The 23,890-nt window shown below is 50.2% G+C and overlaps 2 pseudogenes; both read right to left on the reverse strand.

The window, feature by feature from the left end:
• Window positions 1-15,633: 15,633 nt before the first annotated feature.
• LOC144116635 (U2 spliceosomal RNA) lies at window positions 15,634-15,810 on the reverse strand (annotated as a pseudogene).
• Window positions 15,811-17,381: 1,571 nt separating this feature from the next.
• On the reverse strand, window positions 17,382-22,116 carry LOC144129952 (uncharacterized; annotated as a pseudogene).
• Window positions 22,117-23,890: the final 1,774 nt, after the last annotated feature.

Raw genomic sequence — 23,890 nt, forward strand, 5'->3', positions numbered from 1 at the left:
CGCGCCTCCTCACTCGGACCGTGAGTGATGGCTGCGTTAATGGCGAAAACGTCCCTGAAAGCGCCGCACGCCAGGGGCTGCGGTGCGCTCAGCCAAAAGAGTAAAAGCAGCCCCGCTTCCATGCTTTGGGTCACACCTGCGAAGTTCAGCGTCCGGGCACGCGTCGTTCCGCCGTTTTCAAACGACGCCATCGTTAGCTCTGCTGAAGGGCGACCTGTTGCATGTATACAGGGTCACCGGCGAGCATGTGTATCGAGCCGTCTTGAGATGGGTGTCTGTTTCTTTGATCTCTAGAGAGATAGCGACACGGAGGCAGACAGTGCACAGGGCATCTTGTTTTCGCCTTCGTCGCTCGCTATAATCAGGATACGTTGGTACGCCGGCCACCGAACCGGCAACCATAGGGAATGTGCATTCGGCTGAGTGCCCCTCTGGGTTGAGAGGCCTCGCCACAACGGCGGCAGCCAGTAAATGATTCCGACCACCTTCCCACCGGCCACATGTTTCCCAGCACGTGCATCTTTGTACAATGAGAAACCATTTGGGTGGATCCTTGGCAAGCTCGTCTCCGGCAGAGTGGCGTTGCTCTATCTTCTGCGGGGTAAGCGTCATACACTAATAAAAATGAATCTAGCCCAAACAAGCATCGGCCTTACAAATACATTAAGAGCATTGAGTTAATGTTCGACCAAACAAAAATTAACATTGCTATAATGTTTTGGTGCTACCTGGAAAATTCACAAATGCAGAGAGAGAAGTGGTCGAGGAAAGGTAGGGAGGTTAACCAGTGAAATGTTCCGGTTGGCTACCCTGCACTGGGGGAGAGGGATGAGGGGAGCGTAAAAGAATAAGTAGAGAAATGCGGTCCGTAGCAAGCACGACAGGCAATGACACAAGCACTGTAAGCAACAGGCCGCCGCAGATGTAGCCAGCACACCTTGACGGCTGCCGACTGCTGCGACCTGAGTGGAATTAACAGATCGAGGGCCCTCCATCACAAGGCTGCGCTGACGTTTCAGTCTCAAGATAGGCTGCTCGCCGTTGAAGCTGATAATGTTGATGACAACGTAAGCATCGGACTTATTCTCTGAAGGATGAGGCTGGAGGATGCGTTGTGCCAGCTATTGGACAACTGCAAGCACTGGATTCAACAAATACAGCATCTGCAGTGCATTATGTGCAGCTGGCATGTGCATGCTGAAAAGCAGCACACGCATGGCATTCACGATTGGCTTTAGCATTGCAATCACTTGCTCGTCTGCGACCTGGTCCGGTTGCTGATCTACTACCCGACCAGCAGCAGTAGGCTCAACACACTGGGTGCGCGGTGCCGGGGTGGGTGCTTCGGTAGCGATGGCCAAGTCACTTGCCGGTCCCGGTCTTGGACCGGAGTTGTGATTTGTGCATGATTAGCAATGGTCTTGGGACTCTGAGTTCGCAATACCTGCTTGGTCACTGCGGGTGTGTGTAGCTCAGGCAGGGATAGCCAAGGCCCGTCTGCGACAGCCGTCTGTGTCTTGCCAGTCATATTGCTCCCAATCCTTAAAGTATTATGCGGAGGGGCAGGACAAGTTGCGGAAATTCTTGGAAGATCCTTTCCAATGCTCGTTACACTTTTAGAAGGTCTGTGACGAGGGCGACGACGTCGTCGCACCTTAGCGGCAGCTTCTCTGTGTCTGGAATTGTCTCGTCATTTGTTAGAGTGTCGCACTTTCCCTTGTCAGGCGAGGACAATCTTTTGAGGCAGCGTCATGACGGCCGCGGCAATTGGCACACGTAAGAACTGTTGCCCGGCAAGACTCGCCGCTGTGTGGCTGAGTACACCGCGGGCACACGATGGGCAAATTGCCCACACTACTCACGTGTCCTATCTTTATGCATTTCCGGCACTGGAGAGGCTCGCGTCAACGGAATCATGCTCGAACGCTGTAACTAGACAACGAGCTCACATCCTCTACTGCGCAACAAAATCTCATCTTTCATCGTCTTCTTGCACACTGTAGGAAAGTACAGCGCTCGGCTCGAACCAGTTACGAACGTTCTGCAAGGTGTATCCATGGGCTTCCATTCTGTGCATGACCACATCACTGAGCTGCAACGTATTTTTCGCGGCCACCGGACAAACGCTGTAGAGTTATCTTGCATCATGAATGCAGCAAGGGAGGCAGCCAATCACTTAAATGTGGTGATACCTGTACCAATACAAGTCTCTCGTCAGGCCCACCGAGAGAATTACGGTTTTCAGTCGCCGGAGGAATACTAGCGTGCGGCAATATATGTGCCATACTTGGACTCACTGCTTATTTAGCTCGTCGCTTTTCTGAAAGCAATGAGAGAAGCTTCAAACTTCTCCAGCTGCATCCATTAAAAATGAAGCACTTGAGCCGTGTTGAGTTCGCTGTCCTCGCCGAAGAACTCCAATGCTTTTACGGCATCAACAACTTCAAGGTAGATGCCATCTCTTGGTGCGAGATGTGGTGCAACAAAACTGGGGAGCCATCAGAAATAACTTACTGCGAGCTTCTACATCAGGTAAAGACATTATTACCCGGTGTTGCAAAAGCCATTGAGGTGGCCCTGGCTTTGCCAGTACTGAATGTACGGTCGAGCGCTCCTTCAGGACAATGAGGAGAGTGAAAACCTGGCTACGCTCAACGATGACAAACAACAGGCTGGACGGCCTTTGTCGGATGAGCGTGCACCGAGAGTGTGTAATGAAGCACAGAAATGACTTTATCACCCGTAGCCGCCGCGGTGGCTCAGTGGCTACGGTGCTGTACTGCTGACCCGAAAGACGCGGGTTCGATCCCGGCCGCGGTGGTTGAATTTCGATGGAGGCGAAATTCTAGAGGCCCGTGTACTGTGCGATGTCAGTGCACGTTAAAGAACCCCAGGTGGTCGAAATCTCCGGAGCCCTTCACTACGGCGTCCCTCATAGCCCGAGTCGCTTTGGGACGTTAAACCCCCTAAACTAAACCATACCGACTTTATCACCCGTGTCATCACGCAATTCACCCAGAAAAATCCGAGGCGTCTGCAGTTGCTGTTCAAGGAAGACTGAATGAGTGGCTGTAGTTGCGTGTTTGTGAACATGTTGTGCTGTGTGCTGGTCATCAATTCAGCAAGACTGAGCACTCTTCTCCACGAAGTGATAGTATCTTTTTGCATTTTTTATTCAGACGCACCGGATTTCTTGTAGCCATAAAGGAAAGAATGGTCAACACAAGGAGCGTGTTGAAAACGGTCAGAGAGGCAGCCAGTGTTTAGCTTCTAGTCACTCGAGATCAGTGAAAGTTAGGACCACGAGAATTTTCATATACTAAGCGTGGCGCTAGGTGTAGAAGAGCCTTTTATTTGCCGTCAAGTTCTTCTGAAGGAGCTTTAATGTTAGGGAAGGTCAGTTTCACCTTCGCGGCACTTCATGAAGCTTCATGAAACGAACATGGAGGCAAGATTACTAATCACTTTTCAGTCGAAACGCCGCGCATTCAAAATACCCAGTCTCAAATGCCCTGTACTGATTAAACGGATTCTCACAGATTTCTTTAAAGAAAACCGCATAGCTTGCTCGTACTGCCGAGGTTTATTGCTGTTAGGCTGTAAAATAAAGATGACGTCTCGATATTTCTAATATTTTTGTTCATGTACTCTACGCGTATAATAAAAGCTCACCTAAAACATACAGATGAGCGGTATGTTTTAAGTAGCCTAAAAAACCAAACATCAACCTTTCGCGTCCCATTACCAAACGCAGCTGAAATGCATGCAGTGACGCACTGCTGAACGACTTGTCCCAACACAACGCTGTCTGATTCAATTGCGGTATTGAGTGACTAATGCAGAGTAAAACAAATGTAAAGCATAAATGTTGTTCAACCTCATTTGAGCTGCCAGGAATACAACTGACTATTCACGCATAATTATAACCGGTATATACGCTTTAGTTTGGGAGGGGGGATGTTATTGAAGGAAGGAAAAAAAATTGAAAGTTGGGGCCACGCGACGCGTGCAGTAATTTCTCTCTGGAACGAGGCAATGGTCGCTGCGCCGCGCTGGGGGAGGGGGACGGTAAAGGAAAGAGAGTAGAAATAGAGGGGTACGTGCTCGCCGAGGCGAAGTCGCAATTCCCGCAGTCGAGCAGGGAAGGGAGGCCGAGCCGAGAGCAGAGCGCCGATGCGCACTCGGCTGGGTGATGGAGCCGACTGAGCTCGCGGGGGGCGTGGCTTGAGGCGCGCGGACCGCAGGGAGGCGCAGGCTTCTGGGCCAATGGGGAGGCACCTGAATGGTGGTGTACCGCATAAGCAGATGGCGGGCAAGGAATTTGCGCGCAAAGGAAGAAGTAGGATGCCGCGAAGGGGATGGGGGCATGGAATGCCCGTAAAGAGATACAAAGTCGACCCAAGGCGGGAAGGGGTGGCGAGCGAACCAGCCCGACGGCAAGAGAGCGGGAGGCCACGAGAAATGAGGCGCCCGAAGGGGCGAAGCGGTGGCGGCAGAAGCGGATGAGTCCGGGGGTCCCTGCCCATGAACAGGACAACGCAGACTACCGCCTATCGACAGTGTAGGCGTGTCAATGCACCCCACCCCGTGTGTGCTGACAAGTTCGGCCAACCCCGTGGAGCCCACGCCACCACGAGAAAACCCACAATGCGAGCAGATGGGCGGTTCGCTCGAGTAGGGAATGCCTTAGAGGGCGGACGTAAGTTTTACAAGGAAATGCAACAAGAGAGGCGCAAAAGAGAAATTAGAGGGCACGAAGTGCGCTCGAAGGGTGGGGGTCTGATGGACACAAAGAAAAAGCGGGCCGTTGAGGCGCGCCGAAAAAGGCGAGGTGTGAACACCCGCAGGGAATGCCTTGACGGCAGGAAAATTTGGGAGTACCACGTGGGCGGATGGCAGGCAGTGTAGTTGCGCGCAGTGAAGAAAGGGAGCGAGGAAGGCTACAAGAGAGTATGGCCCCGTGTGAAAAGAGCGCGCGAACAGAATCGCAGCGCGGCGAAAGGACCGGGAGGGCAAGTGCAGCGAGGCGCCCGACGGAGCGAAGCGGTGGCTGCAGAAGCGGATGAGTCCGGGGGCTTCCCATCGCGAACGCGACAACGCAGACTACCGCCCTTAGATAGCGAAGTACGCGTGCACGCACCCCGTGTGTGCCGTCAACTGCGGCCAACCCCTGGGCGCACACGCAACAACGAGAACGCCCGGAAAATGCGCCGAAAAGCGGACTGCCCGCACGCTGTAGCCACAGAGGGGCAGAATTGAGATTAGAAAAGGAGGGCGACTGAATAAGAAGCCGTGAAAGTGGAATGCGGGAAAAAACCGCAATAAGGGGGCATAAGTAGCGCCCGAGTGAGGAAAGCGGGCCGGAGAGGCGCGCGGGTAGGGGGAGTAGAAATTACTCCTCGCAAAGGAGTGCTGTGAAGGCAGGAGAATGAGAGCGGGCCAGAATGGCGCGCGGGGAAGAGGGTATTAGGAAGCCCCGAAGGACAAAGTTGCCATTGAGGCAGGAGGGGAAAGCAGGCACACGAGGTGCGCGCGAAAAAGTCCCCGTTCGTCCAGATTCTACAGGGACATGTCCGAGCAGCAGACACACGCGGACACAGCACCGTAGTAAACCGTTCGAAGGAGGAGGGAAAGTCTGCTGGGTAAACCGCTGCAGTGCAGGGGCGTAGGAGTTTAGCTTATGTAGGACCTCAGAATATGAGGCGCAGCAAGGTTTCTTGGGTTTCTTGAGTAATCCAAGGTAGCGGGCCGAAGTAGGGCGCGCGTAGTGGAAGCGAGGGCCTCGGAGGACGCCGACGGGCGAGAACAAAGGGCCTGGTGAGAGACCCCGGCCGCCGGCGAGTGCACTCGCCGGCGGCCGGAAGGAAACTCACGCTTTAGATTGGGCTCGTTCTGTATAATATCACAGAGAATTCACTAAAACATGACGTTAAAACTCTGCTTATTCGGTATAATAAGGTTGTCGCTAAAATAAAAAGAAAAACTAAGTGTCTTTCATTTATTTTTAAGTAAAGAAGCACAAACGAAAAAGTAGACAAAAATCGTGACGTATCTGCCATATTGACAGTTGGGAAATTACCGGGAAATCAAGTGGCCAGAAACACGAACATCGTCTGAACAGGTTAAAACGCTTGTATCGGCATGCGCAACAAAGTTGGTCTGGTAGATCACGGGAATGTGGGGCAAGCGGGTTTTGATCAAGACCTGCAAGCTGACAACTGCAGCGGCCATGCTGCGCACACGAGCTGCCCGCGTCGAAACAGCTGCTACCATCTTAGATGTGCACCCGCATCGGGTTTCTTTAGCAAAATGTGTTAAATACCGCTAAGGAAAGCTACTGCAAGCAAATCAAAAGCGCTTCAAAGCACTAATGAATCGGGCTGCTGCTCAGGTGGCGCGGAGAAGGACTGTAGGTAAGATGGCGGCTTGGTCGCTTCCGGTAAGCGCATGCAGGCGCAGTGCGCTTTGTGAAATCGGTCTAATACTTTTTGCCGGGTGCCGGGCGTAAAATGGACAGCAGAACTTGTGGACCAGTTGGACTATGTGGGGCCGCCTTTACTGCTGTACATGCTCGGAAGTAGGCGGCGGGTCCTGGTACCGCGCGGTCTCGGCATCAGCGCACCAACGGCGCTCACTCCTCTTGCCTTCTACGCCGCTTCGGGAAGAGATGTTTCCGGGTGGGGCTTGACGCGCCATGAGTGCATCCAGACTTCGTGCGGCCCTCTGTTTCTCTGATTCACCGCCGGGCATTCGGCAGACGGGCGCGCCTGACCCGAAATCGGCGGACGCCCTTTGTAGCAACCTACCGCACGCGGAGAGGGACTTCCGGTGGCGCGCCGAGTGGGGCATGCTCCCCACCAAAGACACAAGCGTTTGCGGGCAGGTGGGCTGGAAACGCTGATTGGTAAAACAAAATGTGACGTCACGCCTAAAACGTCACGTGACGTCATGGTCACGTGACTTTTAATGACGTCATGTTTGGTTGGGGAGAGACATATTTTCCCTAGATATTTCTCGGGATTCCCCACGTTTTTGACAGCGCGCGCGGGTTCAAAAAGCGCACCTGATGCGCCGCGCTTTCACACACTGCATGCGCGTTTCTATATTTTTATTATATATGATATCCTTGAACTGCTGGTGTATTATTTTAGTGCGCTCGAACGGCGCGCTTCGTTGTGCATTTATTATAATCGCCACTGCCTGGCGGACCCGATACAGCTTTTGCAGACCTGAGAGGTTAAACACGTACTATCCATGCAAAGCCACGCAAATGCGCCTACAGGTGACCACGCCCGTCTATCAGCGCTCCGTCGAGTGCCTGCATTTACAATCGAGTGCTGTAGGACTATGAACCTGACCTAGAGCATACATATTATAATTTTTCCTTGTATTCTACATTCTCTACATGCAGGAGACTACACTCATAGCTTTCGTTAGTGCAGAAATTTCGTACAACCGTGTCAAAATTTGGCGGTCCGGTTTTTTTCTGCACGACGTTTTGGAGGAGAAAAGCATTGGGTCTTTGAAGGACGACAGTCTATATAAACTCCTATTCACTGTGTCGTCGTACCTATCGTAATTAATGACGACATATAAAGGCTTTTGATACAACTCTCGTGATTTAAAACAAAACTGTTCGTTTCACTAACCCGCGAAAAAATATTGCGGGCAATCATTCGCCACAGCCCGTTGCTGCGTAATTTTTGTTTTGTGCAGATTTTCTTTTATAATATGACAGCTGCACGCGATAGCTTATATATATAGTTGCGCAGCCGACCACTGCAGGTACCAGTAAACACGTACCCCGTTTAGAATGAATTTAAAAACGCGGTCGGGAGTTGGAATTATTTGTCCGGGACGCTGCGGTCAAAGTTCGCAGTTTTGAAAATTGAAACACGGAAATTTTTGCGCATAGCTAGTCACTCTTGCATAAGTAAATATCTTATTCCTACCCATCATCCCCTTGTCAAAACACATATATTAATGAGAAAAACGACCCATTTGATGCAATTAAGTTCACAGTCCTACAGGGTGGGTTCCACAACAAAGAGAGCAACGGGAGTCGTACTTTATTTACAAATTTGTAACAATTCCTCACGGCATTAATGAAAGTCCGGGTGTATTGACCTCCATCGCCCCTTTCAGAGCCAGTGCTGACCTTAGGAGTGCCGGCGCGTCAAACCTCGGTCGTTTGTCGCCAGCGGCATCTTTTTCAAGCTTAGCTGCCCGTCCGCTTACACAAAGCTCTTAATTCATCCCCCACCCCTGTCTTCCCAGTTCGACGTACCACCTTGTCGAGCGGGGTGCAATTGAAGAACCAAGAACCCTTGATTAAATGCTCCTGCCATTCACCTTTACCCTCCCACAGGACACTTTCGCGAACTCGTATGTTTTGCCGCCTGTTTTCTTTTTCTTTTGTGTGTGTGTTTCATGCACAGTGCACGTGTGTGTAGTTAAGCTAACTGCGCCGCTGATTCCGCCTTCACTATTCGTACCGAAGACGCTCCTGGAACGTCTCCTGCCCTGTCTGAATTTATTGTTTATTTGTTTGCTCGTTTTGGCCGGCGGCACGGGCAGTACATGCATCTATGATTCTTATCTGCTCCGGGACTCCGCCAAAGTCTGTTATTGTTGCTTTGAGGGCCCGGATGCCCTCCCTCCCCTCGTTATTCCTTTTTTCCCCCGGGCTGGCCTGCGGTGCAAGCTCGCTGGGCGGCAGGGGACAAAGCGTTTTTCTTTTTCTCTTTATTTCTTTCTCCTTTTTCTAGTATTTTTCTTTTGTGCCCATCAAGGGTTCTTGGTTCTTCAATTGCACCCCGCTCGGCAAGGTGGTGCGTCGAACTGGCAAGACAGGGGTGGGGGATGAATTCAGAGCTTTGTGTAAGCGGGCAGCGAAGCTTGAAAAAGATGCCGCTGGCGACAAACGACCGAGGTTTGTCGCGCCGGAATTCCTAAGGTCAGCATTGGCTCTGCAAGGGGCGATGGAGGTCAATACACCCGGACTTTCATTAATGCCGTGAGGAATTGTTATTAAATTTGTAAATAAAGTACGACTCGCGTTGCTCGAGATCTCTTTGTTGTGGAACCCACCCTGTAGGACTGTTAACTTAATTTCATCAAATGGGTCGTTTTTCTCATTAATATATGTGTTTTAACAAGGGGAGGTAGGGATAAAATATGCGCGCGGTGGTTATTAAAGCGAATTCGTATAAAGTTAACGGTCTGCCCAATGTACTGCGTACTGCACACACTGCATCCTAGGAGGTATATTACGTTGCAGAAATCCCAATCAGAGTTGTCATTAATTTTCCATTTGAATCTTGAAGCTGTGCTTATTTCACAGCTTGATGTTTTTAATGCGTTTGCAGACCTGGAATCTACTTTTTCCACAAGGTCGACACCCCAAAACCGGCTCTTTATGTGACTGAGTGTATTAGAATGTTTCGAATGTTTTTCGGTCGTCTGTAGACTGCATGAGGGAGCTCCTTTTCAGCACCACCCCGCCGTCGCCCGCCTCCGATTGAACAGGCGGGGGTTCAAAGGGGAGCTGCCGCGGAGAGGCCGGGCAGCTCGTACTAATGACAGCGCAGAACATGCGTCACTGACAGCCCCCTTCCTTTCGCCGTCTTGTCCATCGTGCGTCGCGCCGAGCCCGACAAAGAAAAGGCCGTCACCCCCCCCCCTTCCCCTTCTGAATCGGGGGCGGGGGGGCGGAAATTCCGCAAATAGTTTCCCAGAGGCATCCTTTTTTTTTTCATGGGGTCAAGGAAGGTGGCCCAAGCTGTGCGAGGCAACGTTCTCTGTTCATTGTAGAGAAGCAAGCTTACAGTGCAAAATTAAACCTTGTCTTTCTCTTCCAAATGCAATTAACTAGGAGTCCTGTCCAACCATTCCAGCTTGTTATGTGGGCACCCCCAACCATTTTTTATTTCAGTGTAACTCGCAGCCCTTCTTCACCTTGGTCATTGTAGCCGCTATTGTTTCTCAAGTACCATGCAACATCTTGTTATTAGCAGTTGCTAATTCAAGTCTTCTGCAGGGTTTGAAGGACCTTTTTAATTGGAAATGAGAACATGTGAACAGGGTGGAAAGCGCGTGATCTGCCAGGAAACACTAAAGCGGCCCCGAGAAGGGATCTTTATTAAGGATGACAGCCATCTTGAGCCTCTTCACTTGGCAACGACGACACAGCGTGTGCGGTCCCTATGGTTAGGCCCCAGCTGTGGAAGCCATCCTCGGACACGACCATGACCTTCGACATCTGATGTTTTTATTTAAAAACACAGGGACCAAAGTCGTGCTGCATGCAGTGCGATCGCCATGTGGTTCCATAATCATCCACCTAGCCCGGCTCTTTGGACGGATTCAGGAAACGACTGAAAAGAACAAAAGTAACGAGCAAACAAAGGTGCGCTGCATAAAAGTTAGAACGCAAAGAAACGAAGGCGCGCTGCGCTGGGATAATGCTGTAGCGAGGTCTAATATGTAAATTTTCATGGCTGGCGTGGATTTCCACAAAGCGCAAGTAGTCGCTACGGAGATAAACAAAGGCGCACTGGAGCTGGGTATGTATCATGTTTAACTGCGCATAGAAACGAAGACAGAGAACAAGAAGGCACGACACGAGCGCAGACTAGCAACCGATTTTTTATTCAAGAAAAAAAGGCCTATATATGCATCTTCATCCCGCGAAAAACATGCTAAAAAACCCGAAAGCGCAAACCCTATCACACACCATCTTGGCACATGTAACGTGATGCCACTGATCACAACCTAAAAGCAATCTCCGCATCGTCAGAGACAAGATACAAAACAAACAAACAGCGAACTCACAGGCACACTCCTGCCAAGCTAGCGCTCCACACCGCCTCCTTGCGCTAAAGAAACTGCGCAAAAAAAGGTATCTCCCCATCAATGAGGCCTACAGATGGTGATGCTACACAGTCATCTGATTCCTTCTTGATCTGGTACGCTTCCACCAACTCCCTGCAAACCTGATCCCTGTGTTTAAACAAGACGTTGGTCTTGTTCAATCGTGGGAAGCAATCTTTGCACTCTTTGCAGTGCAAGGCGAGATTAGAGGAAGGTGCGCCCTTCAACGACCTGCGATGCTCTGCTAACATCTCGTTAATACATCGACCCGTCTGGCCGATGTACTTCTTCCCACACGAGAGGGGGACTTCGTATACGACTCCAGTCTTACACTCTGTGAGCCTGGTTTTCTGTATGTGCGCTATCGAGCACTCAGCTCCAGCACGATTGCTCTCAGGCTCGAGCTTCTTTCGCACAGCACTACAAATCCTTGAAAGCTTATTCTTTGCCACGAAAATCACGTCCGCCCCGTATCTCGCCCCAACTTTTTTGAGCCGGTGTGAAATTCCATTCCCTGAACGTTCAGGACAATCATATCCGAGCGCAACACTTGGCAGCATGTTGTGTCGGGATTTCTACAGCGACATTTGAGCTCACTCAAGCTTTCGGATCCTTTCTTGGTGAACAATTCCGCAAGTGTGGTTAAGTACCTGTCTGGGCTGGATAAGAAAAAGTACTCTACCTTCAGCATCGATGTGGAGGACTTATTTTATTCGCTACCCCATGCTCAGCTCATGAAGAGAGTGAAAGACTGCATTGTAAAAGACAATGACGAGTTGGTGTTCGTGGCGGGGTGCGGGGGTTTCCATAGAAAGTTTCCTGGAGCTGCTATCATTTTACCTAGAGTCAACCGTTGTTGGGCGGGGCGAAAAGGTGTACGTCCAAAAATCGGGTGTGTGCATCGGCTCCCGTGTGGCACCCGTTTTGAGCGATATTTACTTGAGCAGGATGGATCAAGAACTGGCACAAAATCTTGCTGACCTCGCGCTAAAAGTGTTCCGTTACGTCGATGATTTTTTAATCATTCTTAAGTCGAACTCTCCCAGGGCAGTTCCGGACGTCGTCAAAATCTTCAAAGATACAGGTAGTGGCCTGAGATTCACCTTCGAACTACCCAGCTCAGCTACCCTACAGTTTTTAGACCGACCGCAGCGGTGGCCAAGTGGTTGAGCATCCGCCTCGCATGCGGGAGGTGCGGGGTTCGATCCCCAGTGCCGCCGGGTACCCACCGGGGATACAATGGGTACAAGCGTTTCCCTGGTCTGGTGCTCGGCTTATTTAGGGTGAAATGCTTGGGAAATGGGTCTTTGACCCCACCTTGAGAAAAAGAAAATACCTTGTGACAAGGCGTATTTGGCCATAGATGCCCTTGCGCCATAAAAAAAAAGTTTTTATACCTCAGGATCCATTATCTAGAGAGCAGGGTCTGTTGGGAATATCACCCTAATACAAAAAAAAACCTCTCTTGAACGTCAGTTATGGGCATTCCACACTCGTCAAGGCGGGTATAGCGACTTCATGCTTAAAAGAGCTCTTGGGAAATCCTGTACACACAGAGCGGAGGCTAGCTTCCTGGGGCAGGTAGAGAGGCTGAAAGAAGCCGGGTATCCTGATCTGAGTTGGCTCAGATCTCCGAAAGGATCCTGTTCAAAGGAGGGAGGCCCATGCTAGTAAAAAAGAGGACGGTGGACGTAGACAAGTGGTGGGCATTCCATACATCCATTGAATTTCACACCGGCTCAAAAAAATTGGGGCGAGATACGGGGCGGACGTGATTTTCACGGCAATGAATAAGCTTGCAAGGAATGTTATCGGCGGTCGCACGTGCATGACAATCCTTCCGACATGCGTGACGATGCCCACCGAAGGCATTTCAGGCTGTCGAAGGGACTTGTACGCTGGCTAAGCGAAGAGCGCGGAACATGCGTCACTGACAGCCCCCTTCCTTTCGCCGTCTTGTCCATCCTGCGTCGCGCCGAGCCCGACAAAGAGGAGGCCGTCACCCCCCCCCACCCACCCTTCCCTCCTGAATGGGGGGGGCGGAGATTCCGCAAATAGTTTCCCAGAGGCATCCTGTTTTTTTTTCATGGGGTCAAGGAAGGTGGCCCAAGCAGTGTGAGGCAACGTTCTCTGTTCATTCTAGAGAAGCAAGCTTACACTGCAAAATTAAACTTTGTCTTTCTCTTCCAAATGCAATTAACTTGGAGTCCTGTCCAAAACCATTTCAGGTTGTTATGTGGGCACCCCCAACCTTTTTTATTTCCGTGTAACTCCTGCACTTCTTCACCTTTGTCATTGTAGCCGCTATTGTTCAAGTACCATGCAACATCTTGTAATTAGCACTTGCTAATTCATGCCTTGTGCAGGGTTTAAAGGACCTTTTTAATTGGAAATGAGAGCATGTGCACAGGGTGGAAAGCGCGTGATCTGCCAGGAAACACTAAAGCGGCCCCGAGAAGGGATCTTTATTAAGGATGCCAGCCATCTTGGGCCTCTTCACTTGGCAACGACGACAAAGCGTGTGCGGTCCCTATGGTTAGGCCCCAGCTGTGGAAGCCATCCTCTGACACGACCATGACCTTCGACATCTGATGTTTTTATTTAAAAACACAGGGACCAAAGTCGTGCTGTATGCAGTGCAATCGCCATGTGGTTCCATAATCATCCATTTAGCCCGGCTCTTTGGACGAATTCAGGAAACGACTGAAAAGAACAAAAGTAACGAGCAAACAAAGGTGCGCTGCATAAAAGTTAGAACGTAAAGAGACGAAGGCACGCTGCGCTAATGCTGTAGCGAGGTTTAACATGTAAAATTTCGCGGCTGGCGTAGATTTCTACGAAGCGCGAGTAGTGCCTACGGAAATAAACAAAGGCGCACTGGAGATGGGTAAGTCTGTATACAAGCACGAGTTTTTGTCTCTACCAGCGATTTACTAGCTCACACCGCGCGATTTTGATGTCTGGCGTCGATTTCGACAGAAAGGGAATACGGGCACGAAACGGGACGCTCGCGATCTGCCAGGAAACAATGAGGTGGCCCTAAAAAGGGCCGTTTGCAGGAGCACTTCAACCGCGACCTGCAGCGGTGTGGCGGCGCGGTGAGCAGTAGGCCCAGCAGTGGTCCGTCTTGTGCCCTTTGGCTCCGCACCGACGACACCGGTGCACGACGTACACCTCTCCTGGTCTTGCCCTTGAAGCCGACGCTATCCCTGGTCCGTAGATCTTGACGAGGGCCGCGACGATAATCTTTGACATCTGGTCGATGCCCTGGTCTCTCGCCACGTGATATCGGTCTGCGGCAAACAAGGACAGCATCGGCTTGCCAGAAGCATCCAGGAAACGATGCTGCAAAAAAAGTTACTCTACAAGCGCCGCAATTTGGTGAGTTCTGCTCGAGAAAACTTGCGAAAATGTTGTTCAACCCTTACCTCGGGGTTGAGAATGTGCACGCCCGACAAGCGCTTCAGCGTGGCTGACAGACGGCGGTTCAGCTGGCGACGCCGGCGGTCCTCAAATTGCGCCTTACGTGGCTCATCGAAATGGCGTGGCAAGCTTTGCAGACCAGCACGACACTGGCCACGTTCTCCTGCAGCAGCAAAACGAGGTCCTGGAATGCGCAAGACATGTAGGTAAGCGGTACAGCACTTCATGAAGCGAAATTTGAGATAAAATACCTACCTTTATGTGGCTGGAAGCGAAATTTGAGATAAAATGCGTACCTTTATGTGGCTGGCGATTTCTCGCGGGTCATCCCCTCTGTCGAGATTGTTGCCGCCAACATATAGAACAACAAAATCGGCGTGCCGAAAGCATGTCTCTCGAATCATTTCAGCTAGGCTGATTGCGTCGTGGCCGCTAAAGCTGAAAGTGCATGTTCTCACTAACGGCGAAAGCCGTAAGCGAGAACTGCACAGAAATTTCAGCTGGCTGTCGCCGACGAGCGCACCACGCAAAAAAGCCATACCTGGACAGCTCCCGAAACGCGCCCGCCGCCGCCTAGGTTCACGAAGCGAATGCCCGCGCACCACGCAAGCACGGCGGACGGCCGGACCTAGCGATTCCCTAGGCCGTCTAGGGACAGGCCGAGAGAGGCGCGGCGACCCCACATCCGGTTGAGTACGAGGGAGAAGCAGAAAAACGTCACGGAGAAGCGCATCCCATCGACCAATCAGCGTTTCCAGCCCACCTGCACCCAAACGCTTCTCCAAAGACAGGCTCCACTCCTGGCGCTTGGTTCCAGACTCGCGCTGCATGAACTGTGCTCAGGCTGAGGCACAAACAAATATCCTTGAAGAGTGTGTTATGGCTAGCACATTGAGCCGTTTAGTTTCACGCGCTTTTTCCATCCCTGTGTCGCGCGAAGGAAAAATAAATAGCTGTTGTTTAGCTCTGGTTAAACCTGGAGTTACGTGATAGCTACAGCTGGCCGAGTGCAACTCGCTCAGTCGAATTGCAAAGTCAGTCTTTCGCCGCTGTGTTTAGCTTGGAGTTCCTTTTCCATCTTCGTCCCTAGACATGGATTCACCCTCTCCCCCTCTCCACTCCTCCCCCACTCGCTTTCGCCGGCGCGCCACGCCGCCGGCAGCTGCCACGGCAGCCATAGCGCCGCTTGCTTGCTTGCTGTTGTTGTCAGGAAAAATGTAGAGGAAAGTGCACAGGCCGGCCCACTAGCTCTAGTTGAGCCACAATCGCTGCCACGTGCTGAAAGTAGGAGAGTTAAAGATAGGAGAGCAAAAAGTGAAAGAAAAGACGCGCGCTATTATGCCCCAGGCCGATACCGGAGGCAATGCAATACCAGGCCAACCTGTGGCAGAGGTGATGCAAGCTTCAAGCACTCCGCCACATTTCCAAAAATGAGTTTAATATCTTGGGCCCAAATGGGACCCGTAGCAGATATTAAATCAGATATTAAATGCCAGCATAATGCTAGCTAGCAATGCTAGCATAATGTACGCGCGCGGCGCGCACACCAGCTGCGTGCTCTGTCCTCACTCCGCGCATGCGCACAACTGACGAGGCCGCCGGTGTCTGCTCTGCCGTCGGCACAGCGGCGAGCACACCAGCTGCGGGCTATGACGTCACTGCGCATGCGCACAGCTGGCAGACCAGTGGTGCCACGCTGACCTCGCGAAGTGGCTGGCGTATTGTAGCTTTCACTAAAAAACCGCGCGGGAAGTTCGAGCCTCTTGACGCGGCTCATCGGTCTGATCCTTTGGAAAAACAGGAATGCTGCCGTATAATTGCGCCAACCACGTCGGCTCATGTTCCTGATGGTAGCACGTCCATCTCTCGGTGATTTTATCGGGCTACCTAGATAGCCAACTCCTTACCCTTGGAGAGCACAGCTTCCTCCGCAGGTGGTTGATGCCACACATCAAACTCAGGAAGTGTGCCGTGTCACTAGGGGCAAGATATTAATCTATGCATTTGCTACACTTTAGGCGAACCCTTTCTCTCAATTGCCCTGTAGGTTTTTACAGCTAATCTTGTTTGGCTTGTGAAGTCACAGGCCTGCGTCTATCCTTGTTTATGTGAGAGCTCAAAGGACCATTGACTGCGCAGAATTCAATATGCTCTGTGGCCGGGGCTCCCGCGGGAGTTTATTTCATTTTCTTTCCTTCAAAATGTATGAATGAAGTCCATAAGATCTGCTTGCACAAAGTTGTGATTTTTGATTTCGAGACTTTTTCCTCCTGTACCGCACTACCTCTGCATGCCCCGTGTCCTCTGTTTGCTCGACTCTTATTTGAATCCTTGTAAGCTACGTATTCGTGTTTTTCAATAAATTTTCTTCATCTCTTATTTTATTCCATTACGTAACCACGTCGGTTACCGCGGCAATCACTAGGTTACGATTTGCCATTATAACGCATTACCCAGGGTTACAAAACGCGAGAAGTAGTCCCACGCTCTAAAATCACGGGCATTGGTCCGGCAGATGGTGCCCAGAAAGCAACCATGGAGGCTGGTGGGCCTGGGAGGTCTCGTGACCTTACAGCGTCCTCACAGCCTGCCAACCAGATTGTTAGCAAACTGCCTACCGTGGCAGGTGGTAGTTAAATTAACTATTGGTTGCTCGGAAAGAGCAACCTATAGCGCACAAGGCTCAAGAACATGGAAGCGCCTGCCATCGTAGGGCAGTGGTGGATCGCTTAACCGCCGCACCACTGCGCCAGGAGGAGTATGAGGACTCCCAGGGGTCTGTGAATGTAAAGTAGAGAATGACCGCTTGCATAAATGGGAAGTAATCCATTACGCTTTCGCGTTACCTGTCTCTTCAATTTTTTTGTTTTGCCGAAACAGATGGGCGCCTGGTAGCAGTTAAAGATTTGTAGCTGGCCATCAGTAACCGTCATAGATTCAGTACATGCTATAATTAACGCGACTAACTGATTGAAGTCCATGTTTATTCCACATTAGAATGCGCCGAAGGCGCTACGGTGGAAGGGGATGTTGTTAAGGAGAAGGGGTAAGGCTGCCTCCTTTTTATTAAAACTTCCTGGAGGCAGCTAAGTGGAGGCTGTGTGCTTCTCGAGAGCGTTGCGGAGCCGTTCGTCAACCAGCTACGCCTCAGAGTCATGGATGAACATGAGGAGTGCCCGCCAGAGCTCGATGGCACAATCTGGAGACGAGGTATCGGGGCAGGCCCAGGTCCAGATGGAAGAAGTCCACGGCTCCTGCTTAAACGTGGCCAGCACTCGAAGGCGAGGTGGTGTGTACAGAGGACATTCCCAGAACAGGTAGTTCATATTCGCACCGCAGTTGCACCTCGACCAGGAACCAGATACAGGTGGCATCCTGCCGTCCCAATGAAAACGGTCCACCAAGAAAGGATTAAGAATGGTGCCTGTTTGAATCCGCCGCAGCAGGACCGATTCTCTTCGCGTGAATACCACCAGAGCAAGCGCAGGTATAGAGAGGGGGTTGCCCACAGCAGTGAGGAAGGCGGCGCAAAGTGGTTTCGTCACAGGCCTCTCCGCGATCAGATCTGCTACCTCAGGTGTGGTAGCGACGGAACGAGGAGTATCAGATGCGAGAGAGATCAGCGCGTGCTATACTCTATGAGCCTTCTCGTTTCCATGGATACCGAAGTGCGCGGAAAGTGCGAAGTGCGCATGTTACCGAATGGATGATTACATGCTGACCGCGTTCGCGAAGCAGGCATGCGTTATGCCTTATGTTCTGCATTATAGGGTCCATATAAAGAACGCTGGCGCATGCCCGGTAGGCAGCTTGAGAGTACGTGCACAGACGACGGTGAATGGGTTCAGTTTCAGAAGAAAGTGCGAAAGCCGACTGCAAATAGTCTGAAATGGCCATTAGTTTGGCTCAGCTACTTGACTGCGCTCCTGCCGATGTATGGAGGGGGGGGGGATCGGCCCTGATTCTCTGTTGTCTGGTCGTACCACGCAGTCGCATAGCAAGTGTGGCTGCTGCCGTCTGCAGGAAGTGCAGCGTCCGTGTACAGAACACGTTCAGTTGAGGGGAGTGAGCGCCGCGCCGCATTCGCAGATGCGCATCGATATGTAGTGGAAGTGGCTTCCCTTCAGTGAGTGGCGTGGTTTCCTGCTGTGGCGTCTTGCTCGGCAAAGTGGGAAATGTGTGTACATGGTGCCTGAGGATCCGCCTGCGTTTGTGCCGCGAAGTCGCGTTTGGTGCGTGTGGGTGCGCATGTCGAGGAGCTCTGAAGGGTCATTGAGCTTGCTGAAGGTCTTGAGCGCATCAAGGCGTGTGTACCCCGAATGTCCTGTGACAATGTAACTGGCCTCATTAAGTAAGCGGTCAAGCGCGACACTCCGTACAGTTAACAGGATGATATGACAGCCCGTACATGATGCGGCGACGAGAAAAAGTATTGTTGTGTTTAATGGCACGTAGGCAGCTATGGCCATCATGCGCCAAGCACAAGGTATAAAAAATTTTTCTGCAGAACTTTATAAAATTTGCAAAAAGTGATTGGTGGTGTAGACGGCCTAAAATGTTTGTTTTTCTACCTAGTGATGCCAAAGAAAAGACAAAGCTTTAACGAAAGTCGAGTAACCTCTGCAACTATCATTGCATGTGCAAGGACGTTGAGGCTCCCAACCAATCGAATAAAGACCACAGCCTTCTTCTCAGAAATGGAAAACAGCTCAGGTGTGGTTAAAAAAGTCTCTTCTTATAAATTACTCAATATTATCAGATCTACAATTTGTTGAAAACTGCTGTCTTTAAAAACATAAAAATATGTGAAATGTGAGCAAGTGCATCTTCACCTAAGAGTGGAATTTCACCTAAGGGTGAAATTGCCTGTGTTCAGTGTAAAAAACTTCAAAATACATTTTCCTCAGTGTTCCAAGTTTTCTACATGAAAATAAAACATGGTTTATTGTTAGCTCATCTTCGCATAAATCACATTTGGGCTTCTCTTATTTCGTCAGTAGGAAATTATGTGTTAGATGTGTGGGTGTTATACGGACACGGCAGATAATCACTTCCTTGAAACGCTCTCAGCGGGTGCAGGACTTCCATTCTCCTAAAACTGGTTTTACAAAGTGTATATTGTAATTCGCTTCATTGTCCCAAGCGGACTGTCATTTTTTGCTTTTTTTTACAATTTACCGAGTTCATGCAATCCTTAAAGAGAATATTTTCTTTTTTATTTGCTTGCCACGAGCCTTTGCAGCGCAGAGTTCTGCTCTCTCGTTGTGTCAATTCCGAGATGACTCGGCACCCAGCAAAGTTCTATATTTTTTCCTTGAGCTATGACTTTTGTTATGTTGTGTATGATGTCACCGTGCATCGGAGTGATTGCATTTGTTAGAGTGGAGAGCGGCAAGTAAACTGAGAGAGTGTGTGTAAATAATACTGTTTCTGAGGTTCTCATTCAGTATTTTTCTTGAACTATGACTTTTGTTATGTTGTGTATGATGCCACCGATCATCCTTCTCTTCATAAGCACATCATTTAATACTATACTTGCCAAATGTCTCATTGTTTGTACACCATGAAGTTACTTTGAATGGCACTGAGACAAAAGTAAAAAGAAAGGAAATCAGAGCTAATGCGACAGTGCAAAGCAGACGTTCAGAAGAAAAGCCGTGCGCGTTGTTGCGCTAATTAAGGATTGGTCGGCAGCGTTCTGAAGGTCACACGTTCCCCTATGGAATGGAAACGGCCAAAAACCATATTTATATTTGGCTATGAGGCCTTAGCATGCCTGAAATGTTATCATAACACGTAGGAATGTAAATTAACTATGCTTTATATAAACTGCTGCAATATACTGGAAATCGAAGCCATGACCCATGGGTTGCAAGTCAGATACGCTACCCCTAGGCCAAAGAGGCACTTTCGTTCTACTTGGTTAAGGAAAGAGTTCGAGTGTCTTCATGTGTTTCACGTGTTCTAGTGTGCCTGCTTAAGCATGCTAATGAGTATGTGTGATTAGAAAGAGGCGTTAATTACGAAAGATTGCAGCAAATAACCATTAACGCTGTGGCGTCATACCCTTAAGGGATAGCTTTAGCGTCACCCTATTTTTAGCACGTTGCCTACAAGGTCCATTCGGCGGTGCCAGTTTCCTAATTACTAATAATTTTGCGACGACTGAGTGTCACTGGGTCGGACGCGCCAAGGCAGAATGATAGCTTCGCCTTACGGCACTTGGACAAGACTTGTCGCAGTAGCGGAAATACTGATGTCCGAAACCACAAAATCCGCACCAGCGCTGGTAGCGCCAGTTTTAGACGTGTTCGCTATGCGTGCTTCCCATTCGAAACTTCCAGCATAGAGTTCGATTAACAACACACACATATACCTGCTCAGATGTTTAGGGGAATCCACCAAGGTGGAGTATATTTGTAATAAGGGTGCATTACTCACTGGCATCCACCCATGCACAGCCATACGACTACAAAGAAAAGCTATACAGCGTTCTCAGGAACTTCGCGGTTGAAGAAAAATTCGTCCTGGTCCAGGGTACGAACCCGGTACCACAAATTAAGCGGAGAGTCACTCTATTACTCCCGTTTCGAGCATGTCGAATCCCCCCGTCCCCCTCTTTCGCTACCTCTTGCTCCCGCCTCCGCTTCGGTCCTTCCCCAGTGCTTCCTACTGCACCACTACTCCTGGCTGGCAGAAGTGATGACGGAGAAACGTTTCCTCCTGCTTACAACCTTAGCAGACAGGATGCCGAGCCACCGAGTTACAGCCAGCGTCTGCAACTCAAGTCGCCGGATCTTATCGCACTCTTTTGTGGCATAAGAAGTTTTCGGAGCATACAATGCCTGGTCACATAGCATCTCCAAGCCGAGTGCCACAACTAGGCTTCCTGTAGACAAAAGCACACAAAACCAAAAAGCACGCATATAAAGAAGCATAAACGCAGCCAACTGTTCTCCAGTTTCTGTTTTGGCATGCTAGAAACACGATGCTATTCAACTACCCCACAATAACAATGATGCTTGCACTGCACGCCTGATTTTACAAATCTTACAATGATGATACAGCTCTCGACAAATCAGTCGCACGCTAACACAACTAAGGTTCTAGCAGCGATGAGAAACTATAATTAATATGATTTAACTTTTAGAACGAGTACAAACTTTCCTTTCCTTTATTGATCCATCTTTTTCGACGTTCCCATCGTAGCGCTTCTTGACGTCATCCGGGAGTTTGCGCCATGTTTCGTCCGAGAAGTATGCAGGCTTCCAGCGATAGTATTCTCCGGTGGGCACTTCTGATAACAAAATCAATAGAAACGGAAGAGCATTGATAAATGTCGCACACGAGATTAAGTGTTTCCTTACATTGCAAAAAATACGCGCGCAATGCGGCCCTGATGATAAGCCGTGCCACTGCTTCCTGGCAGCTACAGCTTCTCAGTCAACAGTGAACCTATGCTGCTGCAGTGAAGCAGGGTAGAGTCCGAGCGGGAATCTCTATTGAATATCCAACCACATGCAGCCTTTCTCGCATGCAACACTCCTGTGCGCATATATCGCTATGCATGACCCAATCCTTTAAAGGACACGAGCTCACATGACAGTTCCCGCAATGAAGACGACAGCAGCACGGTAAGGGGTTGCCTGAGGAGAAGAGGTTACGAACAGAGGAAAGCCGTTTTAATCGCAGGCACCTGCGTCTACCCTGTGGTAGTTTGACGGAGAAAAGTGTTGAAAATTGGAGCGCCACAATATCTGGTAAACTCAAAAACCATGCACACCTTAGGACGTATGTGCTGGTAACGCTTTCACCAGTCATCTTTCAAGTGGCTGCTGTCGACACACAAAAATGTGGAGCGTAAATGGCATCAACTGGATCTAACTGCAATGATGTAAATTTCAGACATAAAGTATACCTGCTGTGCACTGTTTACAGCTAAGGAAGCTCTTTTGATGCATGAAGTGTGCATTGTTATAAATCAACAGGCCTCGTGGAGAGAATAGTAATTCTAGACCTCACTCTTCTGAAAATTCGTACTTACACAGACGCTACAAAAGCCCCTGTACGGAGATTAAAAGCAGACCCCATGTGCTCTAAAATTTGGACAAAGGCTGTACCGGTAACGGCGCCACATCGCCACCATTACTTCTTCACCTGCTTGCTCGCTTCCGCGCCGGTTTCTGCTGCAATTCATCGTTTAGATTGAATACATTTCAAACCTAGCGCTCACCTTATTCGGCTCGAGCGCCGATGCCCTAGCCCCGCCTGTAGGAACCAAGTGTAGTCTCTCACATATCTAATGCGTGGTGCATGTCCGTAGCATTCCTTATAAGCTCATGCCGAACACAACCAAGGGAGGAGACACGGAGAGGACAAGAGAAACAAGTGTCCCGCCTTTGCCACACGCCGCGAGCTACCGGGAGCAGCTTTTCCGGCAAGCAGACAAAGCGATGATGTCGATGATTACAATGGCTATTAATGTCAATAAATATCATGAAGATAACAGTACTGCTGGATCATGATGGCGTGTATTGATAGATGAGTGCTTGTGCAAAGGGGCTCAGAATGCGATTTCGCAGCGATAGCTCTTAGTGCCAATTCTCTCGTTTCGTGGCATGCAGATGTGTCCTCACAGCAAGACATATGAAATCATTTAAAGAGCGGCAATACTGTTAGAGGCGCGACAGGCGACATCAGGTTCGATATAAAGGCAAGCTTTAACTGCGCATCGTCTAATGTTATCGACATGCTTCCATGCTCCTCTTGTCCGAAACAATATATCGGGTAAACCGGGCAATCAATGAGCGCCAGAATAAATGTCATCGAGCTGACAGCAAGGAGCCTACAGAAGGCAAAGGCGGAACAATTTATTCATCATCATCATCAGCCTGACTACACTCACTGCAGGGCAAAGGCATCTCCCACGTCTCTCCAATTAACCCTGCCCTTTCCCAGCTTCATCCACACTTTGCCTGCAAAATTCTTAAACTCATCCCCCCATCTAACCTTCTGCCGCCCCCTGCTACGCTTACTTTCTCTTCGAATCCACACCGTCATCCTTAAGGACCGGCGGTTATCTTGCCTGAACCGCGCCGTAAGAGAAGCGATAAAAGAGGGACTGCCAGAAAAAAAGAAGGGAGAGGTGCCGTAGTGGAGGGCTCCGGAATAATTACGACCACCTGGGATTTTTAACGGGAAAGGAGGGGCTGACAGAGGAAAGGAAGGAAAAGGTTGGTAGTGAAGGGCTCCGGAATATTTTCGACAACCTGGAATCTAACGCGCACTGACATCGCGTTTGCCCCGCCGTGATGGCTCAGGGGTTAGGGCGCTTGACTACTGATCCGGAGTTCCCAGGTCCGATCTCGACCGCGGCGGCCGCGTTTCGATGGAGGCAAGACGCAAGGCGCCCGTGTGCTGTGTGATTTCGGTGCACGAAAAGAAAGAGCACGCGTCTGTCGACTGGTTCCAACTGGGCCACTAGCACTGCTACAATAGTGCGGTCGAGCGGCTGGCAAGAAATCGAAGCAGCCACTGTGCAATACAGTTTAAGCGTCAGAGGCATCTCTGGGAGTCCAATGTGCGCTCATCCACA

This window comes from Amblyomma americanum, chromosome 1, assembly GCF_052857255.1.
Source record: "Amblyomma americanum isolate KBUSLIRL-KWMA chromosome 1, ASM5285725v1, whole genome shotgun sequence".
NCBI classification, from domain to species: domain Eukaryota; kingdom Metazoa; phylum Arthropoda; class Arachnida; order Ixodida; family Ixodidae; genus Amblyomma; species Amblyomma americanum.